This window comes from Chelonia mydas, chromosome 20 (genome assembly GCF_015237465.2).
Source record: "Chelonia mydas isolate rCheMyd1 chromosome 20, rCheMyd1.pri.v2, whole genome shotgun sequence".
NCBI classification, from domain to species: Eukaryota; Metazoa; Chordata; order Testudines; family Cheloniidae; genus Chelonia; species Chelonia mydas.
The window spans coordinates 11,450,141-11,468,442 of NC_051260.2; the positions used below are offsets into that span (position 1 = coordinate 11,450,141).

At 47.3% G+C, this 18,302-nt stretch overlaps 1 protein-coding gene across 10 annotated transcripts in view; it reads left to right on the top strand.

Annotated features, from left to right (window-relative positions):
* Positions 1–18,302, top strand: part of HDAC7 (histone deacetylase 7) — a 259,341-nt gene that overhangs the window by 85,039 nt on the left and 156,000 nt on the right. The window contains exons 1-2 of one of the 10 annotated variants that reach the window (XM_043533227.1): positions 14,188–14,206; positions 15,820–15,908. The exons of 8 other annotated variants lie outside the window; for them this stretch is intronic. The gene's annotated coding sequence lies outside the window, so the exon portion shown is untranslated. Of the gene's footprint in view, positions 1–14,187; positions 14,207–15,819; positions 15,909–18,302 lie in introns of those variants that run through there. One more of the 10 variants, XM_043533228.1, reaches the window with a different exon arrangement.

Sequence of the window (18,302 nt, forward strand, 5' to 3'; positions counted from 1 at the left end):
ATTATGTGGGTCTCTCTCTTGCAGACCTTTTGCCCAACAGAATGTTGAAAAATTAGGACTTTTGCTGCCTCAGAGATCAGCAGGCTAGGACCATCTGCTGAGCGTAGGGACGGCAGGACACTTGTAATGTCAGCACTGGGCTTTCTGTGTCTCTCCCCCTGCCCCCCCAGTTCTCTTACCCTTCTCTGCCTTTGTTAATAGGAGAAATACCCTATGCGGCCAACCTCTGATGTCCCGAGCAGACTTTATACCTGAAATTTGAACATATTGCTACCCAATCCGATTTTTTTAAAAGGAATTATTTACAGAAGTTGCTTAAAGCTGAGCGGCATGTTGCTGATCTTCTTAGTGTATTGACAATGTGCCTCAGGTGGCACATGACCAGGATTCAACACTGAATTTGGTCTGCTGGTTGGATCATTAGCTTTCCTGGCTTGAGCCAGTACTGACGGGGAGTGCGACATGAATGAGAGCTGTTTTATTTGCTGCGGAGAGTGACAGCTCCTCTGGGATGATTCTACTGCAGCTTGGGCTCAGGACCCAGCTGTAGACATTGGAATGTTGCAGGCCAGGGGATCAGCCTGTGAGGGGAGGATTTATAGCATGCAGACGCCAAGGTGCCTGGCAGCTCCCAATGGTAGGAGCACACAATCCCCAGCGGCTGCCAGAGGCTTTTGTTTCTCTCAGGTTTGTTTTTGTTTATGAAAAAAATTGCCGGCAATTATTTCTTTATCTGGATGCAAACCCTGTTGGTATTTTCAAAGGAAATAAACAATTTCCAGTCACTCAGGTGGTGACATTTGCAAAATATCCTGTGGTCCTGCATAATCTTTCCAGGAAGTCATTCCATCTGAGTTTCTGTGATTAGAGAGTAGCAAGCAGTGGGTCTGTGGAGGACAACATGCATGTGTGTCATTGAAGGCTTTCAGCGCAGATTCCCCACGTCGGAGCTGCTGTTCTGAGTCTACAGTGTTCATTATTAAATGGCTTTTGATGATAAATGCTCAAGAATCCACAGAAATGCCCCATTTAAAATGATGTATGGCCTGATGAGCAAATCATTCTGGTAAGGAGCACACTCCATAGTCACTGATCTCACAAATCTCCCTGTTGCTTGTGGCTTCAGGCAGTCCAGAGGGTTTGCTAGTGCAACTGGGGCTGTCGATTCAGGATGCAGAACCCAGCTAAGCATTGGAGATGGGGGTTCTACAACTGCTTCTGCAGTCAGTAGGGGGAGCTCAGCCTAGGCATCTAGAGATGGCCTGTTAAAGAGGCAAGCAGCCAATTTTCAACTTGCAGTCAAGTCAGTTTCAAAAGCTGAGCTCAGCCTCAGAGCAGCTCCATGTCCTTCCCCAGCCCATTGTTGTGGTTTTACAATCACATTTTCCTGTTTTTAAAACAAATGTTTTTCTGTCCCTTGTGGCTGTGTGAGAGACCCACACAAGCTAGAGGGGAAGCTGTCTCTAGAAGGGAAAGAGTGAGACTGACTCCGCCCAGGGGCTGCCAAGCACACAGTAAACAGACTGACAAAAATATTTCTTTTCCTCTAATTGATTTTGGGGTTGTGCAATCTGAGGGCTTTCTTGTAACAATAATAGGTTAAAATATTTCAGAGAGAAGTGTGATTTTTTTTTAACTTGATGGCTCCTCTTTAATGTAACTGCAGCTTCAGGGTGAGCAAAAGGACTAACAGGTATTTTTGTAGGTCCTATTAAAATATGGCTATTTAAAAAAATATTCTGTGCTCTTGAGTGGCATTTAATTTAAAAAAACACAACCACAAGTAATTTGAGCTCTGGGAAAATACTCTGGCTGATCCTAGTGCTGTTAATGTTGCCGACATTTTGGAGATATGAAACTTGAGAGTAACCTTTAACGCTTGTAGGCTCTTTAATGCTTGTAGACTCTGGTGTTGCAGTTGAATCCACACAGAGGATTATGCCCATACACAATGCAGGATCAGGGCCTGAGATAGAAAGTTTTATTATGAGAGAATCCATCTAGCTCATCTGTGCGAGATTGGTCCTTATATTCTATTGCCTAGTGTAGTTCCAAGAGTCTCAGTTTGAATTCTGAATGGCTTTTACTTAAGTGTTTAATTTTACCTTAGCACATTTGTGTGTGTGTGTTTTAAAACACAGTTGACTAGAGGTGCTTTCTCAGCTCTGGAGCCATACCCTTAACTCCACCACTAACACATCACAGTTCACCATCTTTTTTTTCTTTTCTTTTTTTTTTTTTTTTTTTGGTTATTATAAATCAAAGAGGCTGGCTCCTATTTTGATACATTTTTATGCTTTATAATTGAAAAATATATTTGGCAAAATTTTGGTCCACAATGATGCATCTACTGCCCTGATGTTTGCTGTTCAGTAAGAACCAGCCTCTGGCTGCTACTCCACCAAACAGGATCATCTAGCATCTACCTTGCTTCCTATCTCAATAGTTACATGGATCCCAATGGCTGCACTATCTGAGCCTGGTGAGTTTATTAAAAGAAAAAGTCACAATGTACCTTGCTCCCATTTAACTTGGACACCAGCCACATAATGATAAGTAGAATGGAAGCCTCTGTTTGTTCCAATGGAGTTTAGCTATTGCTGCGGCTGGATGGCACCATCTGCTGAGCTGACATTAGCTCTCTCAGATTATAGAGAGTTAGACTGGTTAACCTGCTAAGAAAAACTCTGAGTGCTGCAGGAATTGGCCTGAGGATCTCAGGAGGGGATGGGTTCTCTTCTGAGTCAGTGCTGGCCCTAGTGTCCCAACATGTCTCTAGGGGGCACTGTGCTGCAGGAACTGGGGGGAATCTCTGTAAAGCAGTGGGTCTCAACCTGTGGTCCCCGGACCCACTATGTCCAAGGCAGTGGTTCTCAATCAGGGACACGTGTACCTCTGGAGGTACACAGAGGTCTTCCAAGGGGTACATCAACTCCTCTAGATATTTGCCTTGTTTTACGACAGTTTACATGAAAAACACTAGCAAAGGCTGGACAAACTAAAAGTTTATGCTGATCTATGTACTATACACCGAAATGTAAGTACAATATTTATATTTCAGTTTATTTATTTTATAATTATATGGCAAAAATGAGAAATCAAGCAATTTTTCAGTATTAGTGGGCTGTGACACTTTTGTATTTTTATGTCTGATTTTGTACGCAGGTAATTTTTAAGTGAGGTGAAACTTGGGGGTATGCAAGACAAATCAGACTCCTGAAAGCGGTCCAGTAGTCTGGAAAGGTTGAAAGCCACTGGTCTAAGGGGTCTGCAAAAGACTTAGATTGAAAACTGAGTGAACAGAATTCCACTATATATACACAGTCGATTTCCAAAGGTTCCACACCTCCATTTGAAAATTTTTAGGGGTCCACAAATGAAAAAAGGTTGAGAACCACTGCTGTAAAGAGTGCTTTCCCTTCAGACTCCGTGCTAGCCCGATTGCCCAATGTGGTGCTAGAGGAGCTGTGCTGAAGGTAGTGGGCTGGGGGCTTAGTGGAGAGCACGCTCTTCTCACAGTCAGTGCAGAGCCCAGTACTCCAGCGCAACGCTAGGAGAGCTGGTATAATCTGTGGAATGAGATTAAAAACATGAAGGCCTGGTCTGGGCTTCTGTAGCCTCTAGAGCTGCCTGTTCCCATGGTCCCCTAGTGCCCATTAAACCTATGTGCCAGGGGTAGTTGTCTCCGTTATCTGAATGCTGCTGTCACAGAGAGTGCTGCCCTGAACCCCTGCTCTGAGGCAAGAGAGCAACTTTCCCAGCCCAGCTGGCTGAGCATTGCCCAATGCAGGGCGTGATTCACTGTTCCGGCTTTTCCCATATCACACATCAGCAATAAAATGCATCAAACACTTCTGTGCCCATGTCAGCAACTCAACCTGCCACCCACCTGTCTGGTAGATCAGCCAGCCCCGCTGCTGCCTGGGAAAAGTAATCATGGCTTGGGAATGGATCATAGAAACCGTCCCCAAAGGGGGCTGCACCATCCAAAACATCCAATGCTATATGCGGAGAAAAGGGGGAGCCCTCTGCCCCCTAAGAGAAGAGGGGGGCCCTCTTCCCCTTGTGATAGGGGGAGCTCTCTGACCCCCAAGAGAAAGGGGGCCCTCTTACCCTGCAGAAAGGGTGAGCTCTCTGGCTCCCAAGAGAAAGAGGGAGATGCCCCCTGAGGGAATTATAAGAACTGAGGTAACTTCTCCAATTCCTGACTGTGCTCCCTGCTGCCATCCTGGGTGACAACTGTGCCCTATCTCACTGTGTGTGTAATGGCCCTGCCTACCACAAGGGGTAGGGTGCTGTGCTTGCCTCCTTGTCAGGGGATGAGAACAGACTTGGTTCCCCAACATTCCAAATTACAGCCGGTTTTGTGAGAATAATTTGCAAAAGCATGTATTGAGGAAGAGATTGTGCCCAGTTGCACTGGCTTGTGGCCTTCCAACGTTCCAGGCCTCTCAGACCTAGTAGGGATCAAACATGGGGGTGCACACGATTTTCCTTCTCTTACAAATAACTGACTGAGTGGCCAGCAGCAAACATTGAGTGGGCCCCCAGTTATCTCTAACACATCCTGCCAAGTTCAGTGACTCCCACAGACATGATGCTAGAGTTTGGGGCAGACAAAAGCCACAGATACTGAACAAGAGCAGATAATTTTGACAGGAGCAGAGGACATGAATCAGGATCCCCTCTTGACTGCAGTGCCTCAAATGTCCATCAGAAGAGAGACTTGCCATCTTGGTTATTTTCCCTGGTGTCTGGTTCCACTGTGCTGTGATTTTATATTGCAGTCTAACAGCTGTGGTGAGGAGCAACATTCTTCTCCCTTGTGGCCAAGTCTTGTCCAGATGTTAAGTTCTGTGTGCATGATGCAGGGGGCATGTTCAGTCCAGAGGGAATGTTCAGCTTTAGCCACAAGCCTCTAGCAAGCTATGCTGTGCAGAAACAAAAAGTGATTTTCAGCAATTGGTAATACAGCCAAATCTGAACAGATTTCCATGAGGACAATAAAAGACATCCCTCTGAACTCAGAACTATCCCACTGGAAGATTTAGAGTTCTTTCTGCAAACCATGGAGGGGCTAGAGCTTTATAACTGCCAGGCCATTTTTTAGAATAAGAAACATGAGACAACTTTAATATTTGTATTATTTATTGTTTGCGTTACAGTAGCACCTAGAGATCCCAACTGAGATTAGGACCCTGTTATGCTGGGCACCACACAGATCCTCACACAGGGTACATCTACACTGCAGTTGGGAGGTGAATTCCCAGCTCAGGTAGATATACATGCACTAGCTCTGCTCCAGCTAGTGTGCTAAAAATAGCAGTGTAGTACAGCATGGGTGGTAGCATGGGCCAGCAGACCCCACTACATACCGAGGATCTCAGATGGGGTAGTACTAAGGGCATCTAGCCCAAGCTGTAGTCAATGCCGCTGTGGCGATCGTGTTATGTTCAGCCTGCTTGCTCAAGCAGAGCTAGGTGTGTTCATCTGCCTGAGCTGGGAACTACATCTCTCAGCTGCAGTGAGGACATGACCGCAGAGTGAGGATTTGTCTGCACTTGAAATGCTATAGCTGCACCGCGCTAGCACTTCAGTGCAGATCCAACCTATGCCAATGGGAGGGGTTCGCTAGTTGGCGTAGGTAACCCACCTCCTCATGAGGCAGTAGCTAGATTGTGGGAAGAATTCTTCTACACTGGGGGTTAGGTCAGCTTAATTATGCTGCTCAGGGGTGTGTATTTTTCACACTCCTGAGCAATGTAGTTAAGCCAACTTAATTTTCTAATGTAGACCAGGCCTGACAGAGACATTCCCAGTCTGGAAGAGTTTACAGTCTAAGGCCACGTCTACACTACCCGCCACATCGGTGGGTAGTGATCGATCTATCGGGGATCAATTTATCGCGTCTAGTGCAGGTGTGATAAATTGATCCCTGATCACTCTACCTTCGACTCCAGAACTCCACCAGGGCGAGAGGCGGTGCCGCGCCGCGAGGATGCCAAGTAAGTGATTCTAAGTCGATCTAAGATACGTCGACTTCAGCGATACTATTCTCATAGCAGAAGTTGCGTATCTTAGATTGATCCCTCCCCCCAGTGTAGACCAGGACGAAGAGGCTGTCTACACTGCAGCTGGAGGTGGGATTGTAGCTGTAATCTTCTTGGGCCTGGCCTACACTAGGAAATTAGGTTGGTGTATATGTCACTTAGGGGTGTGAAAAATCCACACCTCTGAGCAACACAGTTAAACCAACCTAACTTTCAGTGTTGACAGTGCTAAGTTGATGGGAGAACTCTCCTCTCAACCTAGCCACTGCCTCTCAGGGAGATGGAGAACCTAGACTGATGGAGAACCCTTCCCACCGGCGTAGGTACTGTCTTCACTGGAGCGCTACAGCAGGGCCATTGCAGCCTTTTAAGTGCAGACAAGCCCCTGCAGTGTCTAAAATTGGAGTAAAGGAGCAGCATGGACCTTGGCTGGTACGGAGCCAGGGTTCCAAGCAGCTTGCATAGCCCATGCTGATGTCTGTGCTGCGGCATCTTCATTGCAATTTTTAGCCACACTAGCTAGATTAAAGCTACCATGGATATCTCTATCTGAGCTGAAATCCTATCTGAGTGCAGTGCAGACATCCCCTAAAACCACCTAGACCCAGGCTGGGAAGGAGGGTTAAGACACCCCCCCAGAGTGAGCGAACATTGTCTTCATGTCACCATTTTTCTCAGAATGTGACTTTGTTGTTTGTTTGTGAGGTTTGTGGAAGGGGATTGCAGACCAGGCAGGAGGGAGGGGTGACAATGAAGGGAGGGAGCAAAGGGGAGAGAGGACAGGGAGGAGTAGGCGAGAAGGGCAGTGGCGTGGGGTTACAGTGAAGACTGGAAGGGGGCTGGAGTGAACAGCCAGGCAGCGCAAGAGAGAGCATGATCAGAGTGAACACCGAGAAAAGGAGTCAGAGACATCATCAGTGTGCAAGAATCCTGCTACAGCGGCCGTATATGTTCTGCCTACTGTAGTGTGTGCTCTTGCTCGCTCGCTCTGGTGCACACTCCTGCAGTGTCTAAGCACCATCTATTATAGATGCTGTGTGCCAGGACATAGCCATTGTGGGTGCCGCTTGCCTGGTGCTCCCAACGTGGTGCTATGCCCCTTACTCAGATCATCCAGGTCTTGTTATGTGGGTCACTGAGTCCCAGATGCTGTGATGGAGCCCAAGTTTCCTGGCTCCCTGGTGCACCAAGTAGAACACGGCACTCAGATGTGGCTGGCCTGATGCCAGCTCACTGTTGTGTTTCCCAGGGCACCCAATGCCCATAAGCAGCACTGAGGCTGCCCAGACCTTCTAGGCACAGCGCCATAAAAGAGGCTGGGGATATTTCCCTTCCCAAGGCATTGCCACTGAGTCCAGAGTAGGAAAGGCCTGTGTTGTGGGAAGGCTGGCAGAGGCCCCTGTCAAGTGCAGCTCTATAAAGTGGGGTGGGCTGGGAGGCAGGCTCAGGTGTCATGAGATGCTCTCCCCTAGGGAACAACTCTCCTCTGACTGAATCTACCCCTGGGGAACAGGGGAAATACCCCACGCCCTTGCTACACAGTCACCTCCCACTCTGGGCTTTGCCTTTCCTGCCTCTCACACTGGCAAGTGGGTGAGGAGGCTCCTGGGAGCTGAAGCATGAGTGTGAGCCAGAGCAGGCCCTGAACTGAGCAGGGCCCTGGAATCAGACCCACCTGTGCTCTTGGCAGAGTGGAGGGTTTGGCAGCTGGGGGCAAAGGATGAAGAAGGGTGTGTGGGGACGAGGCTGCTAGTCTCTGTGAATGCTCCAAGCTGAGGGGCACAGGACCTATGGCACTGCCAGGAGGTGGTGCTGGAGAATGGCCCTGCATTATCTGAATATCACGAGCAGCTGAGCTCCCCTCTTTGACACCTCAGGGTCTCTTCACCATCACTGTGCCCTGGGCTCACTCCCCAAGTTCATGCACCTTGCGTCTGCATGTAATTGCCCAGTGTGCTCCTTCAGGTAGCTGCTGTGTTCTGCTTCTGGCTGCTGTGGAATGTGTAGGTTCCACCTCAGAAGCAGCTGCATTTCCAGAAGTGGACAATGGGATCCTGCCAATCAGGGGTGCCTGAGTGCACTGTACAGTTAGGGTTGCCAACTCTGACTGAAGCTATTCCAGGAGATTTCCCCCCACCCCCCAACATGAAATAATGTCATTTTCTTAAAATATCCTATTAAAATCTCCCAGGTTGCTTTCAATCGTTACTGGGAGATTGATGCCGATTCCGGGAGACTCCAGACCAATCCTGGAGGCTTGGCAACCCTACCTAAAATGCAGAGGGCTAAACCACAGCCCTCTGCACTGGAATGACAGTGGGCACCCTTAGCCTTATTCCCACCTTTCCTGGATGCCTCTGGCTCACTCTGCTGCCTTAGGAAAGCCATAGGAATGGGCTCTGCCTGAGCCCTCTGCTGCCTGAAGATCCTGCTGTTCAGTCAAGACTTGGGTGGGGAATCCCAGCCCTGTGGGCTGGTGTCTCCTCAGTCTGACCACCAGACGAGACCTCAATCCTCTGGCTGTCCCTCAGCTTCAGCTCCAATTTCCCCCGAACTTCTGGGTAGCTGCAGAAATGCTGCAGGGAGCACCCTTGCTGGGTTAGCCATGGGGAGTTTGGACCAGCTAAGCCAGCTCTGGCTTTTCTTTCTTCCTGTGTTTGCAGCCTAGTGATTGCACAACATGTGGGAGTGAATCAGGTTAATCTCCCCAGATCAAAACAGAACATTTCTTTCACAACTGAGCCATGAGTATTCTCCACTCAGGGCCCAAGCCTGGTCTTTGCAATAAATAGTCTGTGGGGTCTAGCAATGACTGTAAATGCAGAGAATCCTTTTCTCTTGGCTTGAGGAACTGGTGCCTTCTGAAATCAGTGCTGGACTCAACTGGCTTGGCTTCCAGAAGCATCTGAATGGCTTGGCACATCTGATGGAGGGTGGATCTGAGTGGGACCTTCCCACCTCCTCCATGAGTTTTTAGATGCCAGATCTTAGCTGTGTGGCTATCAGCAGATCAGGATTACTGGCAGAGAAGGAGGTGCTCAGATACTGCTGTGATGAGCAAGGCATAGATAGATTAGATAGATATTAAATAGATAGGTGTGTGTAGAGAGAGAATGGGAGGGAGAGGTATGCTGGTGAGGAGCCATTACCCTTGTGCATATGCCAGTGCAATGCTGGCTGCCCAGCTTTGCCCCGAGGCTGCAAGGTGATTCACTTTTCAGGAAACCTGTTTCTGAGCCCCAAATTCATCCCCCACTGAAATGGAGAGAGTGCCATCAGGGTTGAATTTGCCACTTGGATCTGGATTTGCCCTTCCCACTGTGGCCCCTCATTTTGTCTTTAAATGCACAAGTATTTTGCTCTTGATGGAATGTCTCAGCCATGACTGCTGTGTGGAGAGGGGAATTATGTCTGGTCTTTATTGCCCTGCTGCTGGGATGTGTTTGAGGCTCACCTGACAAGCCCTTGGGTATCTGGCAGGAGAGCAGACATGCCACATGTTCTGAGAACTCCAAGATTCTGACCAGAGCTGGCTGGAATATTTTGGATTTTCATAATGTCAAAAAAATCACAACAAATTTCAAAATCCTTTACCAAATTGTCACCATTTTCCAACTGGCTCCAATTCTGTCATTGTCTATCAAGCCACCAGGCTGCAAGACTGACACTGGCTTCCTCTGAGATGCACCCTGAGTTAGAGTGTGTTCTACTTCTAGGAGAAATATGGGTATGCTTCTTGTTGTGCCAACTCCAGAAATGTTCCATACACTGGGGGACTGGATCCTGTGTCACTTCCACAAGCATGAGGAGTTTGGTGGAGGCACGTTCTTTGGGAGCCAGGGATGGTGCTTCAGATTTGGGTGGAGCTTCCCATTCTGAATCCACCACCAAACTGGATCCTTTCATGACATTTTTCAGGGGATGACAGTCCAGAAGGAAGCAGCCTTGCTGAGAAACTCGAGGAATTTACAGCAGCTTTGACTGGCATCTGAGGGTCCCCCAAGGTGCATTCTGAAATTTAACATAAGACTATGAGGCCTGCAGCTGTCTGAAAGATGGGGGTGGGCAGGTTGGAGGAGGACAGAAGGACAGATTGAGGGAATTTAAGGAGGGTGAAAACATTAAGGCTTCCCTCCCCCCTCAACCACATACACAAAAACATCGCAATAGAGATATAGAGAAACATCCCAATCCCTACCCTTCTCTTGCACACTAGCCTGGTCCCACTATAGCAATTGCATTTGAGGGCATTACTGTAACTCTCATCAGGCAATGGGACAGGATTCACTTGCAACCATTGTAAATGAGTAGGAGTTCTAGTCATGTGTCTAGTCTAGATCCCAAATCAGCAAAGCATTTCAGCACATGCTTCATAACTGTAAATTGGCAAAGAAAACTTGTCTTCAAGTTCAGCCAAAACCTCAGACTGAACTGCTAACCTGTGCTGATCTGGATCCCTAACCAGCACCACAGTGAAAAGGTCCCCTCTACCAATGCCCCTTCCATAAGACTTCCTGCCAGGGATGTGGAAAAAGGAATTGTGGGTAAAGGAAGTTCTTGGGAGTTTGGAAATGGAATAAAAAATAGAGTGGATAGAAGGATCTGACTGACCCAGGAGAAGGATGGGGCATATGAGAGGGAGACTGCATAAGGATTGAATTAACGTCTAATGTCTGCAATTTCAGCCACACAGTGCTAGTAGATGAGTACAGATGATGTCAAGCCATTCTTCCGCAGGTTGCTGAGAGTAGTTGTCTGGTAAATGGGGTTTGGAGACGTATCCTTGTGTGCCTATGTTTGTGTGGGTACATGTATGTGGGGATGTCTGCACGGCAATCAGGTCAAGTGATTGCAGCACACGTAGACGCATTCCACTAGCTTTGATAGAGCCAGTTCACTAAAAATAGCAATGAAGCTACAGTGTCACAGGCAGCGGCTTGGGCCAGCGGCTGCGGTACATACTCAGGGTCCTGGAGAGGACTGTACGTGGGCAGCTAGCTCACGTCACTGCCCGGACTGCCAGGGCAACACTGCTATTTTTAGTGTGCTGGCTCAATCAGAGCTAGAGAGGGCATGTCTACATGTGCTGCAATCACACCTCCCATTGCATTCTCGACCTACTGTGTGTGTATGCATGCGTGTACATGTAGCTTCCCATATTCTGCTCTTACACTGTAAGAAGGACCTCACAGAACAATCATCTGTAAAGTCGAAGCAGACTTGTTGCCAGCCTTGCTGCAAGCAGGAATGGAGGATATTGCAGCAAAGGGTGAAAGGCAGTGTTGGCCAAGCGTGCTCTGGGGCAGTGCTTTGTTCTGTGTCTTAAATGTTTTCTTCTTAGGAAAGGAGAAGTGTGATTGAGTGGCTACAGAAACCCCCTGGCTTCGGTTTCCTGGAAATGCAGCTGTTTGAATGTAAAGAGGAGGCACTCTAAGTAAATGTCAATCAGGATTGTTCACTGTATGCTCACTAGGGAAATCTAGCAGGGAGTTTTAGCCACATTGACAGGGGAGATTTTTATTCTTTTGTAGTCCTGCCACCACCCTATATCAGTGTATTTATTTATTTTACATTTCAAGGTCTCATGATTTTTCAATCTCATGATCTTTGTGGCTTTGATTCATGATGCTTGAACTCTCAAGGTTGTCAGCACTGACACAATGCCATAATGCTCGCATTTGACAGTTACTTCTGTAAGAACTTCTCTCTGTGGCATCTTGAATCATGAACCTTCAGCCAGCTCAGCTCCCAAGAGGCATTTTAGCCCTTTCTGTTGCTGTCATTTCTTCATTTCCCCTTGTTCTGCTCTGGGGTTCCAAGCTGGGGCTGGAACAGCACTTGCCATACCAAGTCTCCTTGTCAATTTCACTCACCTGGCTAGGTTTGTATCTCTGCCCTCTCTATCTCCATCTGTGCTTGAGCTAGCCATGGGATGCAATGCTATTGAAGTTTCCCAGGTGGCCCCTTGTGACCTGGGTTCTTTGTACAGAAACCCCAAACAGCTGGATTTTCAATGTGCAATACCCACATCATTGTGGACATATAATCCATTAATAGCATAAAAAAGACCAATCTATCTGAGGCGCTTCATTACCGTGGATCTGAGCACCTCCCAATCATTTACACTTTTATCCTCACAACACCACTGTGAGATGGGGAAGTGTTAATATCCCCATTTTACAGATGGGGAACTAAGAGACTAAAGGGATGACTACATTACAGCAGCACAGCTATGGCATTGCAGCTGGAGCGTAGGTGTTTCCTACATTGACGAAAGAAGTTTTTCCTTTAATGTAGGTAATCCATTTCTGCGAGAGGCAGTACACGCGTTGATTCAGGAATTCTTCTGTTGACCATCTATAGCAGGGATTAGGTTAACCTAACTACTTTGCACAGGGTGTGCAATTTTTCCCAGCCCTGAGCAATGTAGCCAGGTCAACCTATGTTTAGATGGAAACCAGGTCTCAGTAACTCATTTAAAGTCACACAAGACATTTGTGGTAGAGTAGGAAATTGAACCCACATCTCCTGAGTGCTAGACTAGTACTCTAACTACTGATCCAATACCCTGTCTGACAGCAAACAATGAGAGATGCTTCAAAGGACTATGCTTATGTTACCAATAATGCAATTGACTAGTTTACAGTAGAAATTTATGTAAGCATAGCTACATCTCTGAGAGGTGTGAAACATCCACATGCCTGAGAGATGTAGCTCTACTAACCTAAGCCCCAGTGTAGACAGTGCTAGGTCAATCCAAGAAATCTTCCGTTGCCCGAGCTACTGCGTCTCAGGGAGGTGGATTACCTACGTCAACAGGAGACCCCCTCTCATTGGCATAATTAGATTCTACCCTGCAGTTGTGCCGCTGTAGTGTTTCAAGGGTAGTCAAACCCTAAGTAATATCATCCCATGTCCTAACTCTAGTTGGTGATCAGGTTATGCCTTGAAGCATGAGTGTAGGGTTGCCAACATTATATTTCAGAAATAAGGGACTGTTTTCTTAGAATCCCCACTCACCGCTCCTCCCAATATTATGATTATTATTAATAATAATGATAATAAATAATTAAGAATAATGTAGGTAGGATTTACCTACATTCACCACGTTCTGGGTGCCCAGGGCCTGGCTGTGGAGGGTCCGTGAGGGGTCAGCCTCCGTGCAGGCCCCAGTGTGGCAGAGGCTCTGAGATTTATGTTGTGATTTATGATGATCAGGGAGGAGATGTGGCACCTGTGTGAGGAGCAGGAGAGGGTCCCGGTGCAGGGGCTGGAGGATCCCCCTGGAGTTCGGGGGATGCTCTCACCTGCTCTGTCTCACACACAGAGGCTGCCGCATAAAACCAATAATCTTGCTGCTTTTTGCAACCCTCCCTATCTTGTTGTACAGAGATGAAAAAATAAGGGATGTCCCTTGTAATAAGGAACTGTTGGCAATGCTGCATGAGAGCCCTTGAAATCCCATCCTGCCAGTGCTATTCTTATTCATATTCACAGCCAAAAGCTTCATTAACACAGAGTTAAGGTTGTCTTGTGCTGCCCTGTGCTCTTCCGGAATCAGGACGCTAAACTTAAACCTCTGCAAATCAGCAAATAAAGAGTTAATATATCTCCCATATAACATTAACTCTGTCCCCCAGAGCTGGCAATAGGTCCAGAAGCCAAACAAAACCTGGCTTATCCCTGATGACGTTTACCATTTTCTGTGCTGTGTTGTGTGTCCAGCACAATGCTATACATCCCGATGTGCAGAAAGAATAGCAAATATGGCAGGCGACCAGCTTGGCTTAACAGAAAAATCTTCGGTGAGCTTAAACACAAAAAGGAAACTCACAAGAAGTGGATACTTGGAAAGATGACTCGGTAGGAGTATAAAAATATTGCTCGAGCATGCAGGGGTGTAATCAGGAAGGCCAAAGCCTAATTGGAGTTGCAGCTAGCAAGGAATGTGAATGGTAACAAGAAGGATTTCTACAGGTATGTTAGCAACAAGAAGAAGGTCAGGGAAAGTGTGGGACCCTTACTGAATGGAGGAGGCAACCTAGTGACACATGATGTGGGATAAGCTGAAGTACTCAATGCTTTTTTTGCTTCTGTCTTCACAGACAAGATCAGCTCCCAGACTGCTGCACTGGACCGCACAGTATGGGGAGGAGGTGAGCAGCCCTCAGTGGTGAAAGAACAGGTTAAGGACTATTTAGAAAAGCTGGACTTGCACAAGTCCATGGGGCCGGATGCAATGCATCCGAGGGTGCTGAGGGAGTTGACTGATGTGATTGCAGAGCCATTGGCCATTATCTTTGAAAACTCGTGGCAATCATGGGAGGTCCCGGACAATTGGAAAAAGGCAAATATAGTGCCCATCTTTAAAAAAAGGGAAGAAGGAAAATCTGGGGAACTACAGACCGGTCAGCCTCACCTCAGTCCCCAGAAAAATCATGGAGCAGGTCCTCAAGGAATCCATTTTGAAGCAGTTGGAGGAGAGGAAAGTGATCAGGAACAGTCAACATGGATTCACCGAGGGCAAGTCATAGAATCATAGAATCTGAGGGTTGGAAGGGACCTCAGGAAGTCATCTAGTCCAACTCCCTGCTCAAAGCAGGACCAGTCCCCAACTAAATCATCCCAGCCAGGGCTTTGTCAAACCTGACCTTAAAAACTTCAAAGGAAGGAGATTCCACCACCTCCCTAGGTAACGCATTCCAGTGCTTCACCACCCTCCTAGTGAAAAAGTTTTTCCTAATATCCAACCTAAACCTCCCCCATTGCAACTTGAGACCATTACTCCTCGTTCTGTCATCTGGTACCACTGAGAACAGTCTAGATCCATCCTCTTTGGAACCCCCTTTCAGGTAGTTGAAAGCAGCTATCAAATCCCCCCTCATTCTTCTCTTCCGCAGACTAAACAATCCCAGTTCCCTCAGCCTCTCCTCATAAGTCCCGTGTTCCAGTCCCCTAATCATTTTTGTTGCCCTCCGCTGGACACTTTCCAATTTTTCCACATCCTTGTTGTAGTGTGGGGCCCAAAACTGGACACAGTACTCCAGATGAGGCCTCACCAATGTCGAATAGAGGGGAATGATCATGTCCCTCGATCTGCTGGCAATGCCTCTACTTATACAGCCCAAAATGCCATTAGCCTTCTTGGCAACAAGGGCACACTGCTGACTCATATCCAGCTTCTCGTCCACAGTAACCCCTAGGTCCTTGATAGCATCCTTCAACTATCTGAAGGGGAGTTCCAAAGAAAATTGAGCTCAGCTGTTCTCAGTGGTAGCAGATGACAGAACAAGGAGCCATGGTCTTGATTTGCAGTGTGGGGGTCTAGGTTGGATATTAGGAAAAACTATTTCACTAGGAGGGTGGTTAAGCACTGGAATGGGTTACCTAGGCATTTGGTGGAATCTCCATCCTTAGAGGTTTTTAAGGCCCGGCTTGACAAAGCCCTGGCTGGGATGATTTAGTTGGAGTTGGTCCTGCTTTGAGCAGGGGGTTGAACTAGATGACCTCCTGAGGTCTCTTCCAACCCTAATCTTCTATGATTCTATGATTCTCACTGTGTTAGGTGTAGCTGTATGGAACCAGGGATTCATTCCAGCGAGCTGCCATCTGGGAAGAGGTTCAGCTGTAGCTACAGAATACCTGCTTTGTGCTGTGTTAGGCAGGAAGTCCATATTGTAGAGGATCCCACTGGGCCCTCTTTGCTTTGAAATCTAAGAATGTATGAACATGTTGTAAAATGTTTGAATGGCTGTAACTGTCCCTCCAGACGCTGCCATTCCACTAGGGGAACAGATGTCTGCTTCACCCGGTTCTAACACTCTCTTGAATAGTGTTGAGAATGCTCATGATTTTATGGTGAGTCTTGCAATATTTGTTTTATTTTTCTTACAGCCACTTGGAGGCACATGAGAATTTCAACTTTCCTTTTTAAACAGTGTAATTTCCCTTGTAGTTGCAGAGGAAACCTTGAACTGTAGCCTGAATGAACCGTAAATGCTCAGAAACCAGGAGGCAAATAAAACCAACCAACATTTATGAGGCTTTAATCTCGTGATTTTGGGGCCCGGACTCCTGATTTGTGAATGGTTGGCATTGGCAACACATTCTCAGTGCCCAGCAGAACTTTGTAATGTAGAGTTAAGGTTGCCCAGCACTGGCATGTGCCCTTCCAGAACATGGAGGGTGGCTAAATTCAAACCTCTGAAAACCAGGAAATAAAGAGTTCAGGTAATGTGTCCCACAAGAGGCCCCCCACAACCTTCATTCTCCCCCCTTTGAGTGATGTCCCAGCCTGAAGGTTTTGGGCAATGAATTTGCCCTGTTTTTTTGAGGAAGCGGTGATAGTGAGAGGTGCAATATTAAGGGATCCCAATGGGGAGACATGACGGGGCTCTTGGACACACGTCACTGCCCCACAGCTACTGTCCTCTTCTTGGCTCCTCTATGCCCCCAGTAGGGCTAGAGGGGCCATGGGGAGAAGAGGTGGTAGGCGATGGGCTCTGGGGAGTGCATCTACCAGCTGGATGCAGGAAAGGGGAAGGGCAGGGAGACCCAAGCCGGGTCTACACTAGGAGCCCTTTTCGAGTATCTACACCTTTATGCCATGCTGGCAAAGCACTCCTAGAGTGGATGCAGCTTATAATGGCAAAACTGAGCTTTCACCAGTATAACTTATTCCAGGCCTGCCTCACCTCCTCCCAGCAATGTAACTGCATCTACATGGGGGCTTTTGCCAGCACTGCTCTGTTGGGCAGGGATCACATCTCATTGCACCCCTGGCTGACAGTGCTGTGCTGGCAGAAGTTTGCAGTGTAGACTTGACCCCAGAGTGCCTATTCCACATCAGGGGCTAGCACAGGGGGAAGGGCTCTGCACACCTGTCTGCAGCATGCAGGTTCGTTGGGGTGTGACAAGGTCTGTTCACCTCAGTGGAATGTTCTCAGTTAAATGAGAACCACACGGAGAATGCAGTCTGAAACAATAGTTCTGAGGCATGAACTGCCCCATTCATCTCTAGTTCTTCTCTTCCCCTCTCTCCCAGTTTCAGCACTATGGATATTTGGCATGAACTGAGCATGGCCATTCTCCCCAACCCCTCAGCCCTGATCTGAGCACTGGGGGTTTGTCTTCATGTATGCAGCTGTGTCACTGTAGTACTTCAGGCCATGTCTACACTACCACTTACGTCGCTCAGGGATGTGAAAAAAACAACCCCCTGAGTGACCTAAGTTTCAATGGCATAACCACTTGGGTGCACTGCACGATGTTGGTGGGAGATGCTTTCTGCAAACATTTAGGTACAAAGAAGGTAGGCTATACTTATAGGATGAGGGATTTTATCTTAGGAAGCGGTGACTCTGAAAAAGACTTGGGAGTCATGCTGGGTAATGAGCTGAACATGAGCTTCCAGAGCAATACTATGCCAAAAAGGACTAATGTGGTCTTTGGATGCATAAGTAGGGGAATCTTGAGTAGGATTAGGGATGTTCTTGCCGCTGGAATCCTGTGTACAGTTCTGGTGTCCACAGTTCAAGAAGGATGTTGATAAATTGGAGAGAGGTCAGAGAAGAGCTACAAGACTGATTAAAGGATTCAAAAATATGCCTTATAGTGATAGACTCAGGGCTTGTCTACACTTGAAATGCTCCTCAGCTGCAACGCTGTAGCTGTGCCACTCTAGCACTTCAGTGTAGACACTACCTACACCAGCGGGAGGGGTCCTCCTATAAGCATAGGTAATTCATCTCCTTGAAAGATGGCAGCTAGGTTGATAGAAGAATTCTTCCATCGACCTAGTGCTGTCTACACTGGGGGTTAGGTTGGCTTAATTACACTGGTTGGGGTGTGGATTTTTCACGCCTCTGAGCAACATAGCTGGGTCAACCTAACTTTTAGTGCAGACCAGGCTTCAAGGAGCTCAATCTATTTAGCTTTACAAAGAGAAGGTTAAGAGGTGACTTGATCACAATCTATTAGTATCTACATGATGTGAGATTGGAGGGAGGTCTCAAGTGGGGTTCCACAGTTATCTGTTCTGTGTCTGGTGTTGTTTAACATCTTTATTAATGGCCTGGATGTAGGAATAGAGAGCATACTGATCAAATTTGCAGATGACACAAAGCTGGGGAGAGGGGGGGATTACTAACACTTTGGTGGATAATCTAAAATTCAGAGGATTCTAGCCCAATATATGGAGAACTGGGCTATAGACAACAAAATGAAATTCAACAGAGACAAATATAAGGTGCT